Genomic DNA, 8,976 nt, shown 5'->3' with positions numbered 1-8,976 from the left:
ATTTGAATTTTCTAAACTGTCCGAATTGTCCATTTAAGTTTCTGGTTAAATTTGAAAGTTTGGAACTATTGAAATTTGAATGAAACCATTTAAAATTATCAAGTCTTAGTGGTGTCTTAATAGTATAGAGTTGATTAAATGTGTAAACACGTTCTAATACGTAATTTTTTTCTGTGTGTTTAGTGTCTAGGACCTCGATTCATAAGAGGGTGAAATTCCTGTCGTGTTGAACTTCGTTTTGTTTGCAGCGCTTCTAAGTACACGCTTAGACCATACTGTTTTATGTGATTGTGCAAGTGATGTTGTTTCATTCTTAATTGTGGCATTTGGATCGCTTAATTTTTAGACACCTTAAATAATTTGAAAGAAGTTAATTTGGAAATTGAGGATTTATGTGTTTGTTACCCAAAGGGGGTTAATGTTTTTAGTTTGGATTATTACAATTATTGTTCCCATGACAGTAGTGGATCATTGCGGTCACCATGGGAATATGCATACTTTACCTCTTACGACCCGCACAGGACGGGCAACGTCTTAGGTCGGTGGTTGTCTTGGGATTAGCTCTCCCAAGAGTATTCCTCCACTAAAAAAAAATTGATTTATACTTGAACGACCCGAACAGGACGGGTTAAGTTACAAGTTGGGATTATCTAGTAATATATGTATTAGAGCCTTTGCATGCTAGGATGATTACATTGCTTGTATTAAACTTGTTTAATATTTGTATGAAGTCTCTGACGTGTATTGAATTGTTCTTGGAACTTGCTATGTGTTGTCATACCACGACTAACAGGTTGATTGTAAGTGGGGACTAGAGTGAGGACTCGACTTAGAACTCGTAATCATCAAGACTATGTTTCCCTTTTATAAAAGATTATGAGTAGAAGTAACTCTGAATTATGTAACAAGATATTGTGTTGGTTCCTTTTTGATTTCGTCTATTTTCTTCATGTTTTAACCAAAGGGCATTAGGCTCTCGATGGAACTGTTTTCTATCGCTTTAGTATTATTTTCTGTTTTATTTATATTTCTTTATCGATAGAACGTTGACGATCATAGAGGAGACTCTTCTCTAGTTTCCGATGGGTGAACCGAAGTTCATATTTTCATATGATTTCTCGGGGTCACTTATACCGAGTTTTACATGTTCCTTCCCAGGTCCAGCCATAAACCTATTCACAACACTAATAGCATGCGTTAAATCCAGTCTAGTATAGACCATAGCTTACATCAAACAGCCAATCGCATTGGCATATGGAATCCTAGACATATAAGAAACCTCTTCCTCAGTTTGAGGTGACATAGACAAAGACAACTTATAGCTCATAGTGGTTGGTGTACTTATTAGCTTAGATTTTTCCATCCCAAAGCAAGAAAATCTTTTTGATGTAACGATCTGAGTTAAGAAAAGCTTACCTCTAGCTCGATCACAATAGATCTCCATACTCGAAATTTTCCAAGCCGCACCCAAGTCCTTCATGTCAAACTCCAAGTTGAGCATCTTCTTTAATCTAGCAACATCAACCTTACTCTTCATCGCAACCAGCATGTCATCAATATACAACAGTAGGTAGATCATGGAAGCATCCTTCAAACCCATGTGAAACCATGAAATAGTTAAACCTTTCGTACCACTATCGGGGGATTTTTTTTAGTCCATACAATGACTTAAGCAATCTACAGGCGTAGTGTTCCTTTTTAGAAAGTTTGAATCCCTCGGGCTGCTTCATCAGATTCTCCTCCTTCAAATCACCATGAAGGAAAGTCGTCTTAACATTCAGCTACTCTAGTTTTAAATCAAAGTGTGCTACAAATAGCAAAACACGTATTGAAGTATGTCGAACCACTGGAGAAAATATCTCGACAAAATCAACCCTTTCTACTTGACTAAAACCTTTAGCAACAAGTCTAGCCTTAAAACGTATTGTCTCAGTTTCCGATGACCCTTCTCTCTTCTTGAAAACCCACTTACACCTCATAAGCTTTCTCCCTTCTGGTACCTTCACCAGTTCCCATACTCTGCTCTTTTAAAGAGACTTCATCTCTTTACCCATCGTAGGAAGCCATTGCGCCGACTCACTACAACAGATTGCTTGTTTATATATTGTAGGTTCAAATGACTCTACTTCATCAGCTACACTCAATGCACAATTCCTCAACACAGCAATTCATTTCGTCCATCTCCTCATTAACCTAAAAAGATTCTTAATAACTTGTTTAGGCTTCTCAAGAATTTTCTTAGATTGAATAGATGACTCCTCATCAGATTGCTCCACCTCCTCCCCAAAGTTTGAAGGAGAAGGAGGAATCGTAGGTTTAGGAGTACTTGATAATGATTAAATTGTGCTCGAGGTAAATCAGCAATGCTAGACTAATGCACTTCGAGCACGTAATCTTTTTGTAATAAGTTCTCTCCTTCCTTCCCCAAATCTGAAGTCTTCGTGCTCTTCACTAAATACATGGTGCCTTAGTCGAATGTAACATCCCTACTCAAAATCACTCGACCTTTTGAAGGTGAATAGATCTTAAACCCTTTCACATCATCACTGTACCTAACAAAGTACCCTCTCTTGGCTCGTGGATCCAGGTTACCCTCAACAACATGATAATAAGTAACACAACCAAAAATCTTCAATTCGAAAAACTACATAGCTTATTACTTTAAATCTCAAACGGGATCAAACGGGATCTTGAAGTCAAATCCCGAATAAGGACCCCTATTAATCATATAAGAAGCTGTCATCACAGCTTCATTCCGGTACCTCCTCCTAAGCCTTGCATTAGAGAGCATGCATCAAACTACCTCTAGTAGTCTAATTAACTTACTCTGCAACACCGTTCTATTGTGGTGTCTTCCAATGTTATAAGCATCGGGATTTTATGTAGTATCAAAATCAACTAGTGGAATCAGATCGTCGGGTCGGACGATCCTACAAATTTGCAAAATTAACAAGTTACAATTTTATGTAGTATTATGTCTATGTTTATTGTTTGATCATTTTTAATTTAAAAAAGTATTAAGAACTTATACATTTCTTACGATTTTGCTATAATTTTAAAATACATAAACATCTTACTTTTTTAATGTCATTTTTATCTCTATTCTTAATAAAATGACAAAAAATATACAAGATATACACTACACATAATATATTTATAGCAAATACACACAAATATATAATAATAAACCATAGTAAGCAAAAAAAAAAGAACAAAGATACTAGCAAAAAAATTTAAGTTAGTAGTTTTAACCGATCCTACCAACGTTCTTAGCTGATCCTAACGATTCTGCCCACGATCTAGCCAATCCTAACCGATCCCACCAACGAGTCTAACTGATCCCACCGATCCTATGCAGGATTCTGACTGATTTCGTTCCTATGCACGATTCTAGTCGCTGGCACCGATCAAGGTCATAAGATCGGACAATCCTACGATCAGATCGCGATTTTGATGCCATGGTATCTTCCTAACGGTAAGATGCCACCTATAACCTCATCAGCAAAAAAACTCATTAAACGCTTTTTTGCAAAACTCCAACCCATTGTCCACACGTAGCTTCATGATCTTCCTCTCCTGTCGATTTTCTACCAAAGCTTTCCAATGCTTAAAGCTTTGAAGGCCTCATCTTTGACTTTAGTAACCTAAGCTAAGTGCGTTGGGACTTGTCATCAACAAATGAGACAAAATAGCGGTAACCTCCCATTCCTTTTACTCTAGATGACCCCTAGCAACCGGAATGGACATAATCGAGCACTTCATCTGTGATAAGAGTATCCCTACTGAACTTTGACATGTGTTTTTTTCAAACACACATTGCTCACAAAATTCAAAGTTGGCAACCTTAACCCTGGATAGAAGACCCCTCTTGGACAACAATTGCATTCCCTTCGCACCCATATGACTAAGTCTTATGTGTCAAATCTTAATCATCTCTTGATAAGTCACCGACGCGCAAACTGCGGAACAAGATAGTGTAACACCCTAAAAAAACATAGAGAGTGTTCCTCTTGATACCCTTTGATACCAAACTTGAACCTTTGTAGGTGATATCAGATTCTTCCCTAACGCAAGAACATGTTACACCCTAGTTAAAGTCAACCTTTGCCCATTAGTTATCCTTAATCTCATGGAACCAATACCCGTCAATTTACATGGACCGTTATCCAATTATAATCGTACCCCCGTTGCAAGCTTCATAAGTATCGAATTAATCCCGACGTGCACTCATATGAATCAAACAACCCGAATCCAAAATCCATTTATCAAACAAAACACCAGATGTGGCAAAATTGACAAATGGCGAGTCTTCTTCTAAATTGTAGCTTTCGAACAACTCAAAGTTCTTATTTTAGTTTTAGTTTTCAACAAAAGATGAGAAAATGTTATATGTCGCTTTCAAAAATTACAACTCGACTGGACAATTGGCTTGATTAAAACGCTGAATGTAAATTTTTATATAAATTGTTGACAACACTTTTTTTTCAGATTCGTCCCTATTTAATAAGATACTTCCCCGTCCCTATGAGATTGATATAATGAGGAATGACACACATATTTTTATTTTTGATTCGGAACCTTAATCAAGAAAGATGATACTTGTTCCCCTAAACTTACCCAAGTCTAGTTATAACAATTCTCTCATAAACCCTTTACAAGGATAAACTCTTAAAGATAAAATTAAAGAGTTGCACAAGAAAATATTATAAGTTAATTGGCAATTTTTGGAACAAAAATATTTCTTGTTAATCTCAATCTCTCTCGTATGGATTCTAAGGCTCATACGAATGCACCTTGAAAAATAAACAAGTCCCCTATTTATAGGGTTTATTTAGCTAGTAAAAAGGGAATAACTACCCATTCATCCTTATTCCTAAGATTAAGGATAACTAAATGGATCTTAGATCTAAAGAACAAAAACCCACAGTTAACTCTTCATAACCTTATTCTAAAGAGAAATAAGTAGAGGCTTGTTTCTCAAGTAAAAAGCCACGGTTAATTTTTCTAAGAATAGGCAAAGTAGTTTTTCACTTAATTAGATCCAAAACTCAAGCCTATTTTTATGCAGAAAAATAAGGAGAGAAATATTCACTCTTTAAGAAAGTACATGGTTATTTTAAGGTGGTTATAAAAATATTTTTCCAATTAACTTATTAAATAAATAATGCAACAAATTAATTTTAACTAATACATCAACTAAAAAATCAAAAAATATATTAATCAGAATTTTCTAGCAAACGTAACTTCTCCAGACTTCAGTCTGGGAACAATGTACTGTCTCCATCAACAATTGTTGTCAGATCATCAAATCTGAGAACAGTAGACCTCTTGTCTACATTTGACATCCTAAGCGATATACCTTATCTAACTTTCTTGGATTCTTTTGACAAGTACTCGTTCATAGACTAAGTCATAGGCACTATCAACGATCTTAATCACGACCGGATATCGACCTGCATACAATCTCAAAAATATATTTGTTTATATAAAGTGTAGTCATCATGGAAACTTAAGAGAGCCAACAAATTCCCCCTTTTTGAAGATGACAAACTTTTAAACAAAGTCAAACAAAAAGAGAGTAAAACTAATATCATAGAGCATGCCAGAGATTAAAGCTACTCTATATAACTTAGCAAATCAACTCGTTACAATATAACTTACCAAGCATACATAACAAAACAGATTACTCTAATGTTTAGAATTATTAAAAAACAACATAAGCATTATTAGAGCATTCAAATTAATTCATAGAAATTCATTACTTATGTCGTTTAAATAAACCTAAAACTAAACAATCATAAATTACTAAGATATATAGTGAACCTGAGTGTAGACAGAACACAATAAACAATAATTTTACAAACAGAGCTTCAGACTATACATTCCAAGTCAAATGTAAACATATCAGAGCATTATATCACAAATTCCTTATCATCAGAGCATATTTAGAGTATATTAATCAGAGCATGTAATCAATTTAACTTTGCATTAGAGCATATACCTTGTATATCAGAGCCTTTTAACTTGCATCAGAGAGCATACTACTTTCCTTAGGTAAACAAATAAGAGAGTTTTTAAGCTGTGTCATAGCTCAAGCATACCTTTAAGTTTGTGCAATTATTCCCCCTTTTGACATCAATCAAAAAGGAGAGGAGCTTTCATACCACAACACTAACTATATGAGGATAGCAATTAAAAGGTAAGCAAGTAGTAGAAGTAATGAAAAGTAAATACTAAATTATACAGTCTAAATATGCAATGAGTTAATATCACAAACCATAGCAAAATGAGCAGTAATGTGTAAAGTGTATCAAATTACAAATACTGTACCCAACTTGGTACATTAAAACTAAAATAAATTGTTTATTTAATAAATGGACCAACAAAGGATAAGGAGAGGAATCAGGTAGCAAGCTCTTCTTCATCCATGAATTCGGTCTGCACCTCCACTGTATCAAGCTTGGTACCTAGACAAGCCTCAATTTGAGTGAGCTGAGCAGTGATAGATGCAAAGGTGACACGAACTTCATCTTGGAAAGAATAGAACTGGGACTGAAGATCCTGTAATTTGTTGAGAATAGGTTCTAAGAGAGCTGCAGGTTCTGAGGAAGGATTAGCAAACCCAGCGTAACCAAGGCTAGGTGAAGTAGGTGTGGTGGTTGTTAGTGGCGGTGTAGCAGGAATAGGTGAAGGTGAAGGTGATGGAATGTGGTGTGTAGGTGATGTAGGTTGAGGCTCAAGGGTGGTGTGTAAGGAAGAGTCATCATCCAAACTAACTACCGGACATTTTCCTTTAGAAGCGAGACACCTACTTTTCCTCGGTGTTACAATAGGCTTCTTCTGAATCGGCATTCGAACCTCCTCATCACTGGAATCAACATCATCATCATTATCCAGTGCCTCACCCTCCTCTTCCTTTGAGACTTGCCCCTCACTTACAGCTTCCCCGTGTTCCCTTTGGGAACTAATTTCTGCCTCTTTATGAGTGGCAGTGGGAACAGGCTCCTGGTCCTCCTTTTCAGCCTTTTGATCCTCCTTTTCCTTTTCTTTTTCTTCTCTTTCTTCTTCATCCTTCTCCTCATCAGAATCCTCATTCTCCACATCCTTAATGGTCAAATCCTTAATGGTAGCTTCCTCTAGAATCCCCTTATCAGATAATTTTAGATGCAAATTATATAAACATTTTGCACCTATTTTGGTATTGGAACTCATGGGGAACTGTATGTAAGCCTTCCAGAGGAACTCCAATCTTCTTGAAAATCCATGTTAATAATCCTCCATATCCTATCATTAACTTCTTCTCTATACATTCAGATAAATGCGAGATCATCAAAGAAGGATGATTTTGATGTGATTGGCTAAACAATAGATTAAGGTTGCATCACGAAGATTTACTTCGCTACGCTTAGAATTGCGTGGCAAAATAAATCGTCGGGCTATAATGTAAAGCAATTTTGAAGAGGAGAAAGTGTGTTGTGACTAATTTTGCCTTGCTTTTTATTAATCCCCGGGAATTTTAACACAGTTTTCTCATTAATTCCAGAAAATACGATTTTAGAACCAACATAATATGTATCAAAACCTATGGTAGGAACTCCAAACCACTCACCAAGCATTATACAGTTAAATTCAATTTTGATCTCCTTGACAATACTTGAACAAACTCCATTCTCAATAGAAAAGTTAAATTTAAACTCACGCACTAAGTTGGGATAAATTGGGTGACAGCAAAAGTCGGTCATTAGGGTTTCCCAGTTTTGATTCTTAATAATAGCATGAAGTTGAGGGAAAGGAGTAGAGTTATACCAGTATTTGTCAAGACCAAAACCTATTGACATTTCCTTAGCAATTTCTTCAGGGCTGTTGGGATCAACAGTCTTAGCTTTCTTCATTGGTCTGGATGATGAATCTCCTTTGGGTGTTGTGTTTTGACGTTTTATTCCGGCATGCATGGTTGAAGAACTAGGTGGGTCAGATTGTTTTGGTTCAGATGAAGAGGATAATGGTGCAGTTATCAACAGGGATGGGTGTACGACCTTTAATGGCTTCAGTTGAGTCACTTTTGGTGTTTTCTTGCTTGATTGCTTGGTTGAGGAGGTAGCTTTTGGTGTTTTTAGGGTGAGTAAGGACGGTGAAGAAGATTATTTTAAGGAAGATGAATGAGAGTAGGTAAAGTGAGTAAAGTGATGGAAGGGTTTAGAGGGACTCATATGACGTGAGGCAATAAGTGGAAAGAGTTATAGAGGGTGAATGGACGGTTACTTGAAGGGTTGCACTACAATTAATAATTTATTTTACGTTAACCATCTACATAGAATAAAAATGCTGAAAAATTGAGAGAAAGTAAATGAAGATATCCTTTTTTTTTTTTAATATGAGGACTATCATTCGTAAAACAAATGCTGCTTATGGTTTGATCAATTTAAACATGCATTCAAGAAAGCAGTCATAGCACATACTTTAAAAAACTGTATACCTGAACCTTTCGATGATTAATTTCTTAATCAGGGTTTTTGTGGATGAATCAACCTTCCAATTTTTATTTTTCTTTGAGGAGAATGCTTGCCATTAACTTTAGTGGAGCTTGATCATGCCAAGTTCTAACCTCATCTATTCATGTTATTCCCTTAGAAGTGGTTTGGTCATGATATTTGCGACTTGCTCATTAGTATTAACATGCTTAACAGTTATATTTTTATTTTCCACATTGTCTTTGAGAAAATGATGTCTTATATGAATATGTTTAACTCTAGAATAATGCACGGGATCTTAGGATATGCATATGGTACTAGTATTATCACAATAAATAGGAACACATTCAAACTTAATACCAAAGTCTCTTAGTTGTTGTTTAATCTACAGCATTTGAGAACAGCAAGCTGTTGCTGCCACATATTCTGCTTCTGCAGTGTATAATGCAACGGTGTTTTGTTTCTTGGAACACCAAGACATTAAACAAGAGCCAAGGAATTGTAC

Source organism: Amaranthus tricolor, chromosome 4, assembly GCF_026212465.1.
Source record: "Amaranthus tricolor cultivar Red isolate AtriRed21 chromosome 4, ASM2621246v1, whole genome shotgun sequence".
Taxonomy (NCBI): domain Eukaryota; kingdom Viridiplantae; phylum Streptophyta; class Magnoliopsida; order Caryophyllales; family Amaranthaceae; genus Amaranthus; species Amaranthus tricolor.
Note: the sequence above shows the minus strand (reverse complement) of the source record.